The sequence below is a fragment of the Varroa jacobsoni genome, unplaced genomic scaffold (genome assembly GCF_002532875.2).
Source record: "Varroa jacobsoni isolate VJ856 unplaced genomic scaffold, vjacob_1.0 scaffold_1001, whole genome shotgun sequence".
Classification (NCBI taxonomy): Eukaryota; Metazoa; Arthropoda; class Arachnida; order Mesostigmata; family Varroidae; genus Varroa; species Varroa jacobsoni.
Genome location: NW_019213903.1, coordinates 23,955 through 45,263, shown reverse-complemented (window position 1 = coordinate 45,263; position 21,309 = coordinate 23,955). Strand labels below are relative to the sequence as shown.

General features: G+C 42.0%; 1 protein-coding gene across 1 annotated transcript in view; it reads right to left on the bottom strand.

Annotated features, from left to right (window-relative positions):
• The window catches only part of LOC111265723 (uncharacterized), a 97,737-nt gene extending 76,744 nt beyond the window's left edge, over positions 1-20,993 (bottom strand). The window contains exon 1 of the mRNA XM_086970611.1: positions 20,548-20,993. The gene's annotated coding sequence lies outside the window, so the exon portion shown is untranslated. The remainder of the gene's footprint in view (positions 1-20,547) is intronic.
• Positions 20,994-21,309: the final 316 nt, after the last annotated feature.

Here is a 21,309-nt window from a genome sequence, read left to right as displayed (position 1 = left end):
ACATTTATATCAGATACTTGTCACTTTAAAGCGTGCGTGGAAGCTCTCCGAAAGTTACTTATGTTCAGTACGTATACACGTGGTCAGTAATCATTGCCGGTATTTAGCTGCGGATTTGTGGAAGTGATCAAGTTCTATAGATTTCTCAAGTGAGCGTCGAGGTTCCTTTAAAACAAAATTCGTGCTGAGAACATTATGGAAGCATACGCAATAATATATGTACAAAGCATACGGATTGCCCAAGTCCCTACAGCGTGTGGCACTTTCTGGATACCGACAAACAAGCGATTATCGACTGTCTCTATTGTACAATGACTTTAAAAAACGTTTTTGTAAAGTCTTCAAATATTTTCAATGCAAATGTCGTGCGAATCGCAGACTCCCGCATCAGAGAACCAGATAAACTTGCAGACACACACCCCTTAACGCCCACGAACTCCCAGATAACAATCATCGCTGATAGCTCCATTAAAGACGCCGATTCAAGTACAAATCACTTCGATTGGTTTTAAAAAACAACTAATATTGCTGAAATTACCGGATCAGAGGTAAACCCTTACTATAGAGATTCTTTCTTTAATAATAATAATGAGGTAACTTCAGTGCGCTTGTTAACCTATTCAAGCAGAGTTGTACTTGGGGGTTTTGTTATTATTATTTTTGCGTTGCCAGATGCGGCTCTGGCATAATCATCCTACAAGCTCCGTCGTCAATGGCTATTCATTACGGAGCTTTACTATATCATGTTTAGAATGGACACACCTCCTACGCTTCGTAACTAGCAGAGAACCCCCATTTGATAGAAGCTAAAATGTATAGCACTAACCAAGAAATGATATACACGCATCGCTGATTTCCATACAGAGGCCCAAACGAAGTAGCTACATTTTGCTAAATTTGTGTCGTCTTCCTATGTGTCGAGGCTTACGCGCGATATCGCCGTTAGGCGTTTCATCAGATGGACGGCTCTCAGCACGAAACGAACCGTGTATCTATGCGTTGATCCAATCCGTCTCCTTCGATCCATCAACTGGGCTGCAGTCATCTATTCTTCTATTCCATTAGGTAATCGATCATTGTTTGTCATCATCATTACGCAGCTCGCATCCATTACTTTATTTGGTCTAACTTTATGCCTTCATAACTACGTTCGTCTCATTTAACTCTAATTTATGAGTTTAACTTAGATTTCAATACCGATTATAATACTGACTAAATGATGCCGTCCTATTTTGAACTGTTCATTCTATGGCACGTATAGTTATTTAAACACGTTCGACATTGTTTTGTTAAGATACACGAAGTGTTTGTTGTCCTGACCTACGGCGGTGCCCGTGTCGACAGTTACTAACTACTGATCCTAAACAGGAGAGCTTTTGCTCCTTCCTGCCACTGTCAGACTGAGTAGCCGGTAATGAATAATGATGATGGCCTTTATCGGCTGAGTGCTTGCGCCGATGGCCAAATGGATGGATAAATATTATATTTTATTTTTTTGATTGTGTTAGCGTTATGGGTACTTGTGTAGTGGTTGTGTTGTTACTGTCACAGGGTATATTGCGGTGGCCCTTTCTCATAATTAAATTGCCGTTGTCGTAGAATCCAGGGGCATCCAGGAATACACACGTATACAAAGGCACGACCATGAATATACTGGATTAAAAATAGTTACAATAGCCGATGCTGGCATAACGATGCGGACCGATTTGATAAATTCAAAAGGCAGTGTGGCACAGATGTTGGGGGACAGACATGTTTTTTTTTTTTATTTAACTAGATTGATTATATTGCTATTGGTCGGCAGCTAGACGTCATTCGTAAGTAGATAATAGATACTTTGTTTTTGGGTCTGGGATGAGTAATAAGTGTCTGGACATATTCTCCCCGTAGGTTTGTATGTAAAATACCATCGAATGTAAATAAGCTGATTTATTTGTTTGATCATTATTTCGGGAGTTTTGATGTTGTTTCTATAGCTTTACTCCATGTATGTAAGTCAAATATGGCTGTACGTAAGGCCACTAGATGCACGAACGTTAGAGGTAATGTATGCCGGCTTTTTCCGTATCTTTATTTAGCATAACCGTTCAATAGCGCTAACTATGTCGTATAGTTTCTCGCTGAAGTATTGCTATCGGTGAACCGTAATGATCTACGGCGAGGGTGGCAGCGGACGTTCATCACACCTCATAAAAGTTGTCTTAACTCTCGTTGCGCTTATTGAATGAGATATGCATGACGGATGGCCAGTTACTTATAGATGCCCTTCGGTTCTCCTCGATAGTTACCTACTTAATGATCGAAATGGCAAGCCTGTAAGGACGAGAAATCTACCAGAAACTAAAATTACTCAGTTATCAGTTCACTCAAGACGCCTAGCTAAATTGGACTACATAGTATTAAACTATAACCAGAATTCATTTGCATTTTGTCCAGAGCTTGAGAAGTCTATGGAACACCAACAAAAAAATACAGCTGATTCTTAACAATTAGTGAGATCGGCTTTAATTACGCACTTGGGTCGATCGAATGAAAGTACCCAGACAGGGAAGCAAGTAATTTCGCAGGATAAATGAAAGTGCTCTGTATATATGGGTATAAACCGGTCACTGGCTTTTAATCTTATCGTATTACAGATACAAGTCGTCCAACGTGTTTGATACAAACCAGAAAAGAGCTAATATTATCTTTAGCATAGTATTTCGTCCGTTATCAAACTTAAAATAAGTTTCTATGCTCTGACCCGGGACTGCACACATCGTAGGACCATATCGTAATGACCGGAGTGGGTGGACGGAGGGTGGTTAGATAGATAACTAGCTCCGATTTGTCCGATCGGAACGGTGGGCTCGTAGCGAAGACCCTGCAAGCGAACGCTTTTTTGATTCCCACACAACCAGTGGAAAAGACGGATGACAAGCAGACAACGGCGACGAGTGGGAAAACAGAAGAACGATTGAATTGTCCTAACTAAATGCAGAGTTGTGATTAAGTCATGTCCTTTCAACTGATAACAACGGCTAGAGGAGTCAGCTGCATCTTCGCTGCTTCGAGCTTCATTGAAGAAACGGACAGATATGGTAAGACAAGAATATAGCATTCAGCAAAACTGAATGATTCGCGGGATAGATGACGTTTGGAACGTTAAGATCGAGACTCACGTGTTTGAAGAAGGAGTTCAAGCCTCCAATTTATGTACCGGGGGGCTACTATATCGATAATGGCACATTCGGGCTTGTCTCGAGTTTGCCTATTTATATGCCCTCCCAGTCACGTTTGCCGTATGTCAACAACCGCGTCGCGTACAAATTTGGCCTTCCCTTTCTTTCCTTAGCAAACCATTTTCCTAGGCTTAATCGTAGACTGTTTTGCATAGGACACATTTGAGCTAATATAAGTAGTTGGGCAAGTATTACTTTTTTTAAAATTAAATTAAATTTTCAAGTCAGTCAGATCATTTTTGGCTTGAAAAACTGCTGAAGGCAGCTTTTTCACGGACGCCACTATAACCACGTAATCAGCGTTTCGTACTGATGTCATTTGCTCTGAGCAGGGCTGAGCTACGCGAATGCATCGTGAACTCTCCTTAGTAGACCCTCCTACCAAATACGAACGCTTTCTTCGGATCAGTACGCCAGACGCTGTCCGGCTAACATCGCTGCGTGTAAAATGCTCCAAATGCCGTCGACGCATCTGACATAAACAACACGAATGACCTTATAGTCAAACATGGCGATGGTGCCATTATTCATGGTCGATGCTTATGCAAATGGCCGTTCAGCGTTGTGTTGAAAATGAATTCAGCCAGTAGTGTCCATATTGGACTTTATATGAGCAATGACCGTTTATGTGGGCTGGGTTTGTCCGTCGTCCGCATACCGACAAACAAGTAGACAAATACTACCGACTGGTACTTCGTAAAGGCAAACATTGGCCCATTTGACAACAGCGAAAGCAACGCGAAAAAGGAATGTTCGGAAAATTAAGGTTGGATTTTCGACCAAAATGTAAGCGTGACGGGCTGCAATATTCCATACATATCCTATATAGGGTCCAAATCAATTAGAGCATTAAATCAAAGGTCTCCTACTTATTCCTGTATCCCCAAATACCATTTATTCTAAATCATAGTGCAAACAAGCTTAGAAACGACAAATGTAGCTTAAGTATATGAACAGTATTTAGGATCACAGAAGACCACGCAGGCATAATACGTTTTAAACGGCCTAATTCTCTTAGACTAGTTAGACCTTTGGCGAGGGCACGCACTTAGTATTTTCAAAGGTCGCACGCTAGAGATGATTCAAGTCGACTTCCGTAAAATACTAGCGCTCAGCCACAGCAGATTTCGGCGTATGATTCCTATAGGAGGTGCCGAGCAGACGATGGATTTTTTACAGGTATGCTTCAATTACCGCAACAGCATCTGGAATGCAAGCAACAAATAATTGCGCATCGTGCCCAAAGCCTCTCTTGCTCGAATCAAGCGTGCTGCGTCGTCAATCGAATCCATTGCTGCGTTCGCTCATAAGGGTGCCTGTGTCCTATCATAGAAGGCAGCTTACCCTGTTTAATAATAACCCTAGCTATTGTTAGGAGCCTCTTCGCTGAACATGCATTCGTTCCTGCTCAGCCAAACAACAACTCTGGCCTTAGCAGCACTGAGCAGCATGACACGAATACACACACAAACAAACACGGGCTGATCCATAGGGACACAGGCAACGCGCTGCCATGGAGGCTCCTCAAGCCTGCCTTTTTCACTCTCTTTCCGTTGGTCTCTTTGCGCATCGCCTTCGCGCTTTTCACTTCACTTCAACATTAACGTTTCGATTGGACTGCTGCTGCTGCTGCTGCTGATTTGTGTTCTTGTTATCAAGTTCTATTATCTTAAGTAAATGGCTTATCTCTATGCTGTCTCGTTTTCGTCCACTCCATTCGCGCTCGCTCCTGCACTTTTGCTGTTGTCGTTCATACGTATACGTTTGTCGCCGTCCTGGTTGTTGATGTTGCGCCTTCTGGAGCCAGCCCTCGGGTTGTTGTTGCCGTTGCTACTGCATTTCGCCGAGGGAAGAGCAGCAAAGATAATGGAATGAACGTCATAGCTTTCGAGCCACGAGCACTTTTTACCTGAAGAGGGGTTGAAACGGAGCCAACAAGTTTGTTCAGCGTCAGCGGTCGGGTGAATTAGTGGCCGTCTCCCGACGCCTGACGTTTGGCGTAGGGCGCGCAATACGCAGAGAGCGTACGCTGTCATTTGCCAACGCTGGCGTCCGTCCTGCCTCTGACGGACAATTTTGTTTTTCTATCAAAGTAACTCGAGAAATCCCGATAGCTCGATTTGATCGACCGCTTGGCAGGTTCTATCGAAACTGTAATAACCAAGAATAATTAGAGAAACATAACTTGTTTTTGTCTGTTAGCCATTGTCGACTAAAATTTATATTCTTCTCTCGGGCCTGATTATGCTTACTCATAGAAGCGGTCAGCAGTCACCACGCGAATGGAAACACGATATTATTTATTGATATTGGCAAAGGTCTAGAATTATTTTTGGAACGCTGACTACGCAACTTGGGTAAGGCACTTGTCAGAGTCTTGCCAACAATGTTAACTTTATTCAGTTGCACAACGTTTTTTGCGTAGAGTTTAAACGAAATTAACATTAAAACTCTGGCTTAAACATGTGATTGTTATAGCTATATATGAAGAAAGTATATTGCGACAACCCGTCCGAAGTCTTAGTTGCTATATGGCCTCAAACAAACAACAACGCTTATCAAACAATGAAGATACTTGAAAAAGATTTTGCCTGGATTAAGGAGGTAATTGTACTCGATCTTCATCTACTACGTCAGCATAAAATCATGCTAAAGATATATAATAATTTGCACCAGCTGAAGATCTATAGAAGAAGAGCTGTAGCAGGCAGTACGAAGAGGCCGAGAAAACTTCTGATTCCACGCCCGGACGATCGGTAACCTCAGTCAAAATACGCATCTCATAATTTGAAGCAGGCACATGTGAAACTGACGGGTTAAATCTTAAAATTCTAAGGAATCAACTCGGATGCTGACTGGCGACGTTCTATATTTACGTACGTATAATTCAGCGAACACTTTAATCAAAGATGGAGAAACTTTTTATTTACGTTTTTCTATTCTAGCAAAAAAACTAACGCTACTAACCTTATTTTGACGTCGATTAATTTATTTGGAAACCCTTGCCATTTCATACACGCCATACATTGCTTGGTCACTTGAGCGTATTTCTGATAGGCACCTTTATCTAATACCAACTTCAAATACTTCGTTATTAAGTAGTTGGCTAATCCGAAACATCCTCTTAACTTGCGGTCAAACGAATCAAAATAATTAATCAAAATGTATCTATATGTAGTTTCTGATACATTTTGATTATCTTAAATGATTATAGTGCTCTTAACTTCTATATAACATACTCTAGTTACTCTATCAGCTCTAGTTAGTTTTTACTCGTCCGATAAGCCCGAACGATGATTTACTTAAGTGTGCACTTATCTCTGCCCAAGTTTGGAAAGTTGCAGCAATTATTCCAGTGTTTTTACATTGAAATTATCAAACTATGTTTTTGTGCACCCGAGTGATTTTCTGACAGCAGGAAATTATTAATTTTTTTTTTGCTTCGTCCAATGCGCATCGGCTAATAGTTAGATTGTAAGCAGTACGGGCGAAGCCATGTTGTTGCCGGCTTGATTTCAAAATGTCTTAATCAACATCGTCTCTCTGCTACCAGAACGTTACTTTTTTTTTCTCTTTCACGCGGTATTTAACTAATATTTACGAACTAGATAACTGCATTCTTATGTCCACACAGAACGAAAAGGAACAGATGCTTCTAAGGAGTAGCATGATTTTTATAGGCAGTTTCGTATGGCCGCACAGGTACGCCAAGCGAGAAGGTCGTCGTACGTGTACAACACAGTTTAATGTCCTACACAGATTTATCGTATTTATTTGATGTAGGGCGCGCGTGCCTATCAGAAACTTCGTTTTTGGAAGCCTATTACTTTTCGAATAAATATCTTGTTCGAGGCATATATCCAAAACACGGGCGTACAGACACACACCTGTTCCCGACCAAGAAGTCGTGTTCCAACAAGCACGAAACGATTATTTATCCTGATGCATTTCATCTTAGCGCGGCCACAACGTCGTCATTTGCACTGAAGTCATTCAGAGGACTTTATGGCTTCGGCAGCTTTGTTTTAGTGAAGGGTTCAGGCCACCCTCGAATGAAGTCCATATAGATGATACAGTGGTGTGACGCAATAATAGAGGTTCATACAAGCTCTGTTCGCAGGCTCTGCACCTGTGCGGAGTCTGTCAACGTATATATAAATCTCTTCCTATCGATATCAGTAACCCAGCTGGACCTGCACATATTTCACTACTATTTCATCATGTCTTCTCAGTTTCTGTGGTCGATTTATATTTGAGAAATAAGTCTATATTACTGAAATTATGCTATGTGAGGAGCAAAGTATATTGTGGTAACAGCTGGTTGGAGAGTCGTAGCCTCCTATTGGAAAAAGGGTCCGAAAATAGACACCTTCCTAATGGAGAGCAAGTTTGTATCAGCATTGCTCCACTCGTGCAGCGGCCTTGACAGGCGTTTGTGTCAGCAAACAAATAGGACGTTGTTGCATTTTAGGGCACGCTTGAAATGAAGCAAACAAGAACCTGCTGATACAGCATGCGACATTAACGCAACTAATCTATGTAACATAAAGGCGAAGCAGAAAAGCCAATCCACGTAGATGATGAACGCCACTCGTCGAACGCCTGCTATATATATATATATATAGGCTATCGTTACAAGCTAATGCGGTAAACTTTAAAATTGAATACCTTTTGAACTGCTAACCGACAAAGGTTGGCTAGTAGATACTTCAGCCTACTAGAATTCTATGAGCGCAGCCGCTTGAGTTTACTCCAGGGAAAATTTGTTCTGAAAGAATAACACCTTTTGGCCTTGAAGTGGTAAAGCTTTTGTTCGCTGAAGGCCATATCATTGCGGAAGCTCTTCGAAGATAGATGAAAACGTCAGGCAAAGGAAACTTGAACGAAAATATACGAATAGCGTAAACGTTGCGAGAACGGATACTGGAGTGAAGACCAGCAGGGAGGCAACAGATATTGGGACCAGGAGGACGAGAGCGCCCTGTCGTAATCGGGGAGACTTTCGATAAAAGTAACGCTTGCCATGGGAAAGCTCTATTAACCAACGTTGGCATTTCACATGTGACGTGTTACAGAATTATAACCCAAATGTAAAAGCTGAGTAAAAAATGTGTTTTCCGTGAATTGACTTCAGGTCAACTCATGGGACTTTATTTAATCTGGCTGGAGCACACGGTCGCTAGACACGAATCATGTTTTTATCTTTACTGCCAATCGGAGAGGAACCAGGCGTGAGTCAGTGTTGTTTTAGAGGGAAACTGAGGTAGTAAGATACGTTGGATGTGTTCGGTTACAAAATAATAGTAGTACTTCATCTGCTATTACTTGTCAAAAACAGTCTACTATACTTGAATTACTCAAGAGACTCACGGACCGTTGGCACGACGGTCGAATGCACGCGGTCTGGTTATTTGATGGCAATGTCAAATCTTGTCACCATGTCTAAATTACGTCCTGAATTAAGCAAAAGAACATTCGACGCTACCTTCGACCCCCACTAGACCTTCCAGGTATAGGTCCGTACAATTACGGGGCATTCTATGCCCAACAAAAGCAGTAAGCGGACAAGCGAATACGCTTGTCCGCTTACTGCTTTTTCTTTTTCAGAAGCCATGGATGGAGAAATTAAATGTAGAAACGGCAGTGGTAGATATAAATAAATGTATGGCTTTTCAGAAGCTGCCAGAACGCTGGCACAAGTGTATAATAGAAAAATAGTGCATCTCTGAAACATCATTGTTCTAGCCTAATCAGTCCAAAGTTTTTTCGATTTCAAAATCCGTGTAGTAAAATATAAATAGCGGTTTATATCTTATCCATGTTCATTAATTTGTACCTCTTTTTTTTGAGAGATAGGGTAGTTTTCTAGTTCACATCTCAATAACTAATCTATTGTACCTCATTATTTCTACCACACGCATTACTACGCAGGTGAGATTACAAGTTGTACGCCTTTTGTACCATGTATGAGCTATACTGCCATCTTCTATCACTAATGGATACGTCCGAGATCGAAAGCTGTGCATATCTAAAACAACTAATCATTTCAACATGCACACATCCCTGTAACATAGCAGAAAGGAGCACTTTTCTGGGATACCAGATTGTTAAAATTATGCAAATGAAGAATCTAAGCCTTTATAGCGTCGCGTTTCGTTTCCTTTCTTTGTGCCGAGATCGTTTAAAGTATTATCACGCAGGCATTAATCAGGAGCGTGGCGGTCGTTCAAAGTCATACTGAATGTCTACCAGTCTACGAGGGCATACTTGGCGACAGTTTCTGATTACTTCAGTCAATGCTCACGTGAATCATGATGGTCATCACTGTCGGTGGATTAAACCACTCATTGGGGGAACTACTACATTTGCCCTACGTACGGTCCAGCAGATGGAAACGCTCAAAACGGAACTGCAAGCAGTTTTTCTAGCGTCTACGCGTGCGTTTCCCTTCACAGGACAAAAAAGAGACATATGTTGGTCCGCAGTACTCAATGACGCTTGCTCCTTACGCGCTGCAACGAGCTGCAACTAACAGCTGCATTACTGCATACGTCCAAATCCGATGTAGGGCCAACAGTGGATTGGACCACTAGAGCTCGAGCTCGATCGCATAACCTCTGTGTCACAATATGTGTCCTAAGCCTGGCGAACAGTTTTCAATAAAAAAGAATCTGTATGAACGTGCATCGGCAATCGTCACTGATACTATCGTGCGCGGATAACAATCTTCGGTTACATGCTGTGCCCAGTGGCGGTAGTAGTACCCCAAGCGTCGCCAACAACAACAACATCAGTAATTTTACTTGTTTCGCTCACCATGTCCCATAAACCGTTATCTATATTGAAGTCACTAACAAGAGTGATGATGATAATTGCTACTGGATCAAGTCATTGACAGATTAGTTGAATTTATATAGGGGGCAAGCATATAGCAGACTATTGCCACTTGTCGTATGTTGAGGATATTTTTTACCAACTACACTCAATACATACATTGCTAACATTGTAGATAGATGGAAGCCAAACGAGTTAGAAATATTAATCCAACTTTTTGCCGTGAAAAGTTTCTAACAAAATTCGTAAATATTGCACCTTCAAATATCTCTTACTTCAGCCTGCTTTCTCAAGTATATATATATATATATATAATGTATCATTCTTGGATTTCGATTCCCTGCGGTTCAGCCTGTCGGGTACTTTGCTCGATTTTCAAGGAGTAGGTGGAAATTAATGGGGCGGTAAATTGTTTAATCATTGAAAACTTCGCTGACGCACTCTGCAATCTACAGTACCGTGCAGACCAGACCTATATTTATATAATGTATTTGTAAAGTCTACGGATAAGTATATCGCATCAGTGATGCGAAACGGAAGATTAACATTACACGCATAGGAATCCATGATGCTCTGAACTTCGCCAACCTCCACTACATCGACCCACGCCCAACGTATTCGGAGAAACGACTGTAAGTGTCCAGGAAGAATCCGAAGGAATGATTAACTTAACTACGAGATGTTATGATTCATGCCACCGACCGGTTTTATCAATAAAGATGGTGATCGTTGACCACCGGCCTGAGGCTTTCGTTGCATATCTTTATGAATTGGTGCTTCTGTAGACCTGCTCTGTAAAGACTTTTTTGTCTTCTTATAGATCAAAACAGCAGTTATATGTTGGAGGTATAATCTAACTGTAGTTAGCAGCCAGTGCTCAGTTTATAGGTCTTATTAAACAGCAATGAGTTCTTCTTGAAGTCTTGAATTGATCTGAAGCCAATTCGACGATCTAAATATAGTTTACTATCTGAACCGCAACTCCTTTTTAACTCTGACCACGAACTACGGGCCTGTAGCGGGAATAAACAAGTACGCATGGTACTATGAACAAGTTAGGGGCTGATTATGTATATCGCTACTACTATATTTATTTAGCTAATTTCTATCAACCCTTTAGAATAATATAAAGGTTGATACATCGGAAAAAAATGTACGCCTATACTGCTATGAGGTTCTTTTCAATCCTACGTCCTTTTAAATTCTGACCTAATGAAGCAAAGCTATTAAGTTAAGCGGTACAAATGAGGGGAATGAATATTAATTATTAACCTCTCTAATTTTCACGCATTTTAGGTTATGGCCGCAAAAACAAGCTTCTCCTGACCACTAATCTCTGAGTGATCACTCTTTTAAGAGTTTAAATGGATCAAAGCAGAAGCTAACTGACATTTTAGTCTATTTTGACTGCGTTTGTTCCTTTTGTCAAAACTGTAAAAAATAATGAGACTATGTAAATTTTAAAAGTTATCGTTATCTCAAGCGCAGTATCATACTAAAGTACTTGAAAAATACAATATCATAGAACTGGCTTAGCAGAGGTGCTCCTTGTAGTTATCTGATACTGGCCCAGAACGATGCTGATAATCCATCTGAGGAAAGTAGCAAATAAAGATTCAGATCGTACAGCTGTCATACCTCACACCTATGATCATACAGTGAATACCTGCGATGAGCCAAGACGAAGATAGCAAAGCGGCAAATAATTTTCATAACGCCCAGTAAAGACGACCGACGTCAATGATGACAAACTTCACTTGTAAAGCTATAATATATAACGTAATAGCTATACTCATATAGTTCTGAATGCTCATTTTATTTACTGAAGTTTTGCTTCTTGTGAGTTATTCTATTCGGGTTTCATTACTTTGGTGTAACCCTGTTGCTTAGTCTTGTACGCCCAAAATGAACACGAATTTTGTGTACGGGTCTCTTCAACCCATTTTGTTGATTAAGCTTTAGCGACTACCACCACACTGACTATTTGGCTGTAGTTAAAACCACGCCACATTAGTCTTCCCATGGCATGGACTAGTCGACCTCACTGGGCCGGCAGATCTGAACAGAGACGTCATTTTCGCTTATCATTTGCACCATCCATTCGCTATCACAGTTCTTTCCCCGCTTACCCCCGCGGTCGTCGTGTTTCCATAAACCTCCTTAGCAAACTTCGAGGTGCTCGCCTCCAACCTATCGCTATTGGCTCGCAGCGCTATCATCCCTCACCTACGACCGCCACATCCTATGAAGCGGCGTTTCCGATGAGAAAGGGCAGGGGGTGCTTTACGCCATACCCCCATCCTCTAACGGTAAGAGCACACACATATATATATATATATATAGCTCCTCTCTCCTGTTCTCTTTTCCCTCTCCCTATATTTTTCTCGTTTACGTGAAGTCTATTTACCCATCTCTGCCTGTCAGATATGCTTTTCCCTTCGCGTCTACCAGTCGACGCTGATGACTCTCGCCCTCCCTTTGCCTTAACCCCCTCACCAGGTGACCCGCGCCCTGACTGCTACTAAGCCGACGTTTTTTGACGCTGCTCACATGCGGCATGCTGTCCCTCTCGCCTATTCAGATCAGAGAGATCCTCGGTAACGCTGTGCTGGCTTTGATGCTGAGTTGACGGTGCCGAGATCGGCCCGCCTTCATGGGCGGAGTTTTGATGACGAGACCGTCGTTGCCGATGTGTAATGCTGCTGATAAAGACAACCGGTGCGGCGCCGCCAACAGCCCACCATTGGTACAAATATTATTATTGGTCCAGTTTTCTCTGCTTTCGTGCTACGATGGGTCGCAGCCGTCCGCCAGCAGCATTCGAACTGCCGACCTGAACTCAAATGGTTTACAGAGCTTGTTCGCCTATATACTAGAGTACAATGTATTGTTAGAGGAGGGCAGCTAGAGGAAAAAATTGGTGCCGTAAAATAGCACCCGATATGGTTCTAACGATACCTTGAGGGTTCGATCTTAATCACAATAGTAATTACTATTGTGATTAAGATCGTCGTTTTTTTGGTACCTAATCTCTGTTGTTTTGACACGGATCCGTACAGCACGCCCGCACATAGAGAACGCACGTGCATGTGTTTATTTGCGTTATACAGGTATCATGGTATTTCCGAGCTACGATTTATTTACAGAATATAATTAATTACTTTGCTCGCTCTTCATAACCAAAACGACAACTTTGAAATCATGAGAAATTATCATGTTTTCTTTTTTTACAGTGCTCACTTTCTGATATAACATTAAAATGTATTCAGATCGTATGAAGCGAATATAAGAATATGGAAAAAAAAACACCTATTTGTGGAATATAGCCTTCGAATTGAGCCTGATTTCTTGACCACGATACATTTGACCTAAATGTATTAAAGATAAACATGGCAATTACACGTATTGGGGAGCCTAAGGCCCCCAGATAGTGTAACCGTAACGCTTCCCTTTAACCTGTAGACTCAAAGGCTGAAATATCAGCTTCCAAATGTTTCTCAGATGTTTCCACCAGTCTTGCAAGGTCTCTTCGCAAGCTCATTTTCGCTCATTGAACTCAAGCTTTAAGTGGGACGAGTAGCATAATAGACTGCATCTTGAGATTCTTTAAAAGCAATCGGAGATGAGTAAAGAACTAATGAGACAGATGGTAGACTGCAGTTTTCTGCAGTCGCAATGCAAAAAAAAAATTAGAAAATATACATAGTACCGTTCTGGAACGACAGTCAACTATTTTCTAGTTAGCGAACTGAAAGATGCTTTCGGTCCTACTCTGCCTGATCTGTCCTGATTTTGACTACGTTGCTATCGAGTTACTGCTGTGTCGTTGCCTCAATTGATGTGTCCTGCTCGAGGCGGACTGTGCCTGTCCTCATTTATTCGTGTTCCCGATGTCTGAGAACAGATGCTCTCATGGCTGACGCCAGACGAATACCTTTGACTAGACTCTCTGCGGTTACTGCGTTACTAAGTATTACTCTTCTTGGATAAGACGGACTCGGATGCCTCTTTGAAATCATTTTTACTCGATATCCATATCGTAGTATCATACAGGATAAACAACCGATGTTCTTCTCAGCTTGCGGAAGCCAATTTTCTTATAAGAAGGTTTGCGTCGCTGCAAACGATTCCGGCAAAGACCAAGCTTGCTTCTATAGAGCCATCGTTTAACTAACAGTCCTTGAGCGTCCTAGATCCATCCGTTAAATTCTAAATGAGGCAAATTATAGTTTTTATATTGTAGAAGTAGGTTGCATCCCCAACAGATACTGACTACGTTGCCGATATATGTAGAAAGAAACGTCGACCTCAAAATTAACACACAAACGGACAGAAGTATCGAAGTTCAGGCACAAGGACTTGGAGAGATAGATAGGCTTAGGCTAAACGAATTATGGTTGAAGGTTGTAAATCGTTCACCTACTTCAGCATCGACCTGACTCTGCGGCAAAGATTTTCTGTGCACGTATTAGAGAAATAGTACGATGAATACTACTGACATCTTAAAAACTCCGCAGACCAGTCAGCTCAAAACAAAAATATTCCTAGTTATTCAATTAGTTTGGGACACACCAGGTGATTTTTGAAACTCACGGTTATAACGACATACAGCACGGTTGTCGCTAGTAGCACATTTGCCGGCAAAAATTTTAACACGGAGTTTTTTCCTACCTAACTAATTATCCTCAGGAATTTTTCGAGTTTGCCAAAATATGTACATATTGCCCCGTTTAAAGCAGAACTTCTAGTTATTTAGTTAGTCTTTAACCTAGCTACTGTTTTAGCATCCAAAGGTTTGTGGTGTAATAGTTACGGCATTTAAAGTTCAGCTTGTCACGGGCAAGCCCTTAAGTCGAGCTGTCGCCGATAAATCGACTTTCCAAAATATTATGTTCCGTGCAACGAAGTTCAATCTCCTTAAGGAAAAAAAACACAGTTTTAATTTCTATCTTTAGAACTAGGAGTTGATATAACTACAATAAGAACGACTGAGGTCACTGTGGGCTACTACGATATATCGCTGACTTTCGTTGTGACGATAAATACGGATGAAGCCCCTATCAGACAGGCCCTGGCACAATGCATAGGCCTGATTCGAGCGGAGCGCCTGACCCATGTGCTGAAGCTCACGGTCAGGAATACGCGTATTATTACCATAACGTCTCTTTAGGCGCAGAAAACCGCGCAAGCGGAAGAACTTGCGATCAAGCTCACTGACGAAAATTACCTTCTCATATATCGTATCGAAGTATTACGTGCTGTTATCCCTAAAGCGTGCACTGATGTGGAAGCTATAAAGAGATCACCAACCAATTTTGCCCTCGGACACAACTAGGCTTTAAATCGTCACCAATTTATGCATGTAATTTATCGTAAACCTTTATCACTTATTTTATGGGGCAGAATAGTGCGGCTGCTACGCTTACGAGATACGTGGAGCAGCGGGCCGCCGTCCAACGACGACCCGATATCCTATCTGAGCAAATAGACGAAGCCAAATGATTTCAGTAGTGGCTAGCCATTCTAAAGAGTGCACGAAGACGCTTTGGCAAGAGCTGCTGTTCATCATCCCCCATAGGGCAGCGGTCATCAAAGTACCTTTCAAGCATCTAAGATAACTTGTAACGTATCATCGGAGAGCTAAACTCCGTCGCAATGAAGCACGAAGCCTCGAAGAAAAGTAATCGGACTGTGCATTTATTTCTAACGGGAGATTTCCAACAGGCACTTCACCGGTGCCGCAGAGGATTGCGCTGAAATTCTGGCAATACTAAGAGTGTTACTGTTGATTCTGTAGATTTGCTAATAAGTAAACCTGCGCGTATCTTTACAAAGACTATTTGAGCGTGTCCGCAAGAAAGCACTCAGAAGCACAATAAGACAACAGCGAAACCAAAATAGAAGAGGTCGTCGCAAGCGGCTGTACCTGCCAGAGCCAAGATTCAAGGTCTATTGGTTTGCTCGAGGTAGAAAGTCACTTAATCCGCTACAGAAAAATCATATCAATCATCTTTCTACTGACTCATGTTCGTGAGACAGCGTTCAATATTTCTAGTTGTTTTCTTCAAGAAGTTTGATATCGGTGAGAACTACGAGTAACCTTTAGATCATAAATTCTTATTGCAAAAGCGAGGGTATCATTCCATGATCCATAGGCAATTAATAAGCGCCTTCTATGCATATACTAACTCTTTATATAGTATAAAATTCAAGTGCTGTTGCGCCGAAAAACAATCAGATATTTAGCTGAAGACGGCGCTATTAAATGTCGCCAAAACTATTGAGTAACGAGTTTTTTTGTAGCTTAACTACGTCACTAACTTGCTACTTCGTCGGAAGTTAAGGTACTGAGTAGATCACAAAACCCATTAGGCAACTAAATTCAACCCTGACAAAACTTCTACATATGTACACTCATGTACGTTATCATGGCCAATTGTCGGGATAATCGCAAAAGTAAAGCGACTCAATGTTAAAATGTTTGCCGGAAAATTGTTTTTTGCCGTTAGATAGATTACCTAATGTTTCTAGCCTGTAGTCCAGTAAAATCGGCCTCTTTCGAACAGCTGCTAGGCTTAGATACTCCTCTACGTACTCGCTGATGGCCCCTTGTTCATCGAACGGATCCGGACTGAATTGGAAAAGGGCCGGCATAGGAACACTATTAGGCAGTACGATGAATAGCTAACATATAGATCCGAATTTTGATCTCATAGAAGCGTCGAAGGAGCCGTGCTGGAAAAATAAACATGCTTGTAGGACATTTAGTACGAGCCGCCACGTCTTGGTCAAAACGAGACCTTGGTACATATGTAACGTACGTTCTCGTGCGTGCCGTAATTTTGTACGTGCGAGAAAAGTGTAACACGGTATCGGCATCGTGACATCTTTCTACCGTTTTAGTCATTATACTTCGACAAGATATCAACACTCTTGTTGTTGTATAGATAACTGACTGAAGTGTCATTGGACTTTGATAATGATCAAACCCTCCAGCTCGCTGCTCCAGCTGTTTTCGGATCGTCGTACAGCTACCTCATATTAATCCGTCATCTTCGTCCCATTATAATAGCTTATTTCTTTTTCTTTCTAGGAAGCAGCGTTCCTGACGCCATATATATACGTATATATGGCATCAGATACTGAATCATTCCAGTTGAATCTTTTAAATAATATATAACCATTCTAATCGAATGGTTCAACATCAATTAAGTGATTAAATGGGACAACAATTTATTGCTTCTATTGCTAACAGCTCAAAATCTTTACGTGTATCTCATATCGTCATGAGCGAGCGTAACGCGCACCATCATGTCATTGAGTTTAGCTCATTATACGATCGTTTCTGTGTGTGCATAAAGGCACTGAAACAACACTTCAGGGCAAGGCACGGCTTTTCTATACTTCATAATGAATTTAGATCACCAGAGATACGAAAGGTATCGTTACGCTGGCCTGCGTAATAGTATATTGTTTATGTTTTCCATTATGAGGTTGCGTTTGGCAACGAGAGCTGACGTTTGTCACAGGTAAGCAGAAAACCGACGTAAGGATGAGGTTACACCGTCTGTTCGTAGCGTCCATTTACCGAGACGCTTTTTTAATGAATTGCGCTCAATTAAACAGCGAACATTCGCTAGCAGCGCTAAGGATAAGTTTGAGAACCCTAAATAAGAGAAATAACGAATGCAAAAACAGCGGGTGCTTAACTCTGTTTGTGTTTGTGTTTGTTTTGACATGAATAAAGATGACCGCGTAGATTTTTCACAAAATGAATACATTAGATGTTTTTCCTACAGCAAAACAAGGAAATGCTAACATTAATACAAGCCAGCAGAAGAACCAGATGGCTGTGGTAAAGTCTATTGTGCGAACATCTAGTCTCCTCCCGTGATGCAAAGCAGAGCTTTGACGTTAATTATGCATTCTAGTAAAGTATCTGCGCACACGGCTATCCCGGTAGAAATAGACGCTCGAAGCAAATCTAGAGCCGCTACTTCGGCTAGAAACTAACTCGGAGGGTCGCTGTGGGTCCTAATCCACCGTAATGAATATCGTATCCTCGCGTATATACGAAGCGCAAAATAATCTGCTAATAACAGTAACCATTTTACAGAAGCACAAAATGACCTGTAACGTTGTCGCTACCTATTTCAGTTTTTGGCTCTGACTCGAGCAGCAAACGAGTCGCTTTGGGTCTTTATACCAACCAGCATTACGTACTTTATAGTCCAGAAAGAAGCTAGAATCGCGTATAATTTCAATGTTAGTTTATTTTAGGGCTATACGGGCTTATCGTGTCGATGAGGATTTAATTAGTGCGTATAGCAAGGACACAGACGACCGAAAAGGAGCCTACACACTTACTGGACATACCGAACGCAGTGGGATAGAAGTCCTTTTCTCTATTCTGTCCGGTAGCATTATTATTATTATTAATACGCAGTTATATGCTTTCTCTGGAAGGGGGCAGCTTTTGTGTGTAACCAATTTGGGCAATAAAGAACTCTATGTTTGAGGTTACAGGCCCTACCACCCGGCTAGATTGTGCGAGGTAGGCATGAAGCATTTTCACCGATAATGACAGGCGCATAGCATCCTGTGAAAAAATCTAAATTAGTGACGAATGATATTTCATTCATATTTATATAAAAACGGATCTACATACGGCCCTACACAACGATCGCGTTCTAATACTCTGCTTGCTTGCGCTGTTAGCTATCTGCACATGGCATGGGCTACACTATGCGGTCAAATAAACAGACATGTTAGAATATGGCCGTGCCTTTATGCCACGGAAAAATTGACCCACTATATGATTAAAAACTGGCACTTTTTTGAAATCGCGTACAGGTACATATGCAATTATTACTGAAAACGAGGTTTCTGTTTCAGATATTGCAGTTTGGCCACCAGAACAACTGGGAAAAGCGCAGAGGCAAATGGAACGCAGCTTTAAATTGTTATAAATAGATATACGGGCTACAGAGATACTAGACGCTGCTATCCAACTCACTGGACACTGCAAGCAGGTCGAACTTTCGTCGAAGTGACGACAAAAACAGCCACTTAGAGCCCTGCAAAAAGATGGATGCTATACGAGGCCTACATTTGGCGACGTAGGCTGAGGCCGGAAAGCATAGGATTGACGCGATGGGCGCTGCATGGACGAGGAGTAGCCACCACTTGTATGATCTAACAGTAGGCAAAATTAACAAACGCGGGTTATGCAGGGCTATTAACAAACGTTACAAATACATAACAAATGGCGATATGCCTTAATCTTTGTATCGAACGCAATCCTTCAACTGATCTAAGAAGTTAATTAAAAACCGAACTGTCCTCCGGAGAACTCAAAACTCTAGCAATAAAAAAGGATCTTGGGTCCTGCCTGGATATCATTTTCATACTTAATTCTGATTGGACATATTACAAAGGCGCACTGTGCAAGAATAACTCTATTATTTATAAGTCTAGTCGAACGAATAGCGGCGATACATCAATCAATCAATCAATCAATCACAATAGTCACTTCTACCCGTAACCAAGCTTTTAATTTGGATAAGCTTTAATTGGATAACTTCGTTATCCAGTTATTACTAGGGAGCACAACGAAAAGTAACTTAAAGGATCATGCAAAGCGTCACTGAACATATGCTCACTGGCACCCTCCCAGTGGAGGATACTCTTAGGAAGAACGTCTTTTCGCTTCTGCTCGTCAAAAAACTATCTCTGCCCATTACGGAGCGCACAGTTTGTTGGTCTTCCTTCAGTCTTCAGCGGATAAACCCTGCCGGTTTGCGAGAGTAGCCCAGACAGATGTTGACTCGTAGAGTTGTCTTTACAGCGGGGCCAAGTCAGGCAAGTGAGCCGCGTCCGCAATGACACATGCAAAAGTAACGGTTATAGCAACTGTAGATCAAAGACGATGACAATAGCAAATCCATCAGTGGCAAATCGTTCACGATTTTTTGCCCGCTGCTCGTTTCCACCTACATGAATATTGAGATTGTAACAACGTCACGTATCTACGACGAAACCACAAGTGATATCTGATTGATATGGCCGAGCTTCTCTGTGTGGAACAGTTTACCGGCGGCAGCGTATCACTACACTACTATCAAGAGACATTTCATGGCGGCTTTCCTGCGCTAATCTTTGCCCATCTCTTTCATCGGTTATCTCTATTTGGACTGCGATAGGGTAAAGATAGGACTACAGCTGCGGCGGCGGCTGTTGCCTTAACGCTCACTTACTTACGCTCGTTAGTTGTTTTTAACCAACGGCAGTCCACTGTTGTCTCAGTACACCGTAGCACTGGAGGAGAATTGCACGCGTGTGTTTATTGCAACGACAGCCACCGTTATAAATACCACGATAAAAAAAATCTTGACGCTCGGCCTTGGCAGCATAGTTTCTAACTTCTACATATTGCTAAGATTAGTACCACCGGTACACATGGAGTGCGCGATGGTCATTAAATGGCACTTACCGGGGTGTACGACTGGACGACATTGAATAGGCTGAAGTGCAGAGACCGCCAACGCTCAAGATCACTAGGAGAAAAAGGATCGAAGTAAGATCGAAAAAGGGTTAGCTTTTTCACGAATTGTTTCACTTGCAGGTATAACAGCCACTATCAGGCATACATGCACGTATGCACGTTATAGTTAACATGTGATCGAGGTGCATTGGAATTGATGTTCGACAACGTGCACGGTTAGGCAGGAGAATGCCTGCACTAGCAGGAATCCTGTCCCCGACAGTAACAAGATGGCGTCTACTGAGAAGGTCATTCTCCAGTCAAACGGCAGCGTCCATCGACATCAGTAGTTACAACAGTAACGTCACATATTCGCCTTGCCTAGGCTCGCGCCCACCTAGGACCCTCCTTAAAAACCAGGTCTGTTTCATGCCAGATCAACGAGTTCCTCCTCCGGTCGAACTTTTGCTGCTGTCTTTGGTAGGTAGACGGCTATGATCTTTTAGCCATTGCTTCTAACTCAAGAACGCTTACGCGTTCGCTCTTATCAGCTGGACTTTGATCCCCAATATTGATTCAGCGTTTTTTGCTCAGTTTGATTGGAGCGTCGCTGCGACCCGTGCTGTTACCGCTGTTGCGGCTGTTGTCGGCGACGACGATCACGGCCCGTCCAAAGCAGCTAGCCTATACTACCCCAGTTAAGTTTCATACTAGCGGAACACTTTTGCCAGGCGTTGCCGCTAGTTGTATATCTTTGAGTTGGCTGCGTCA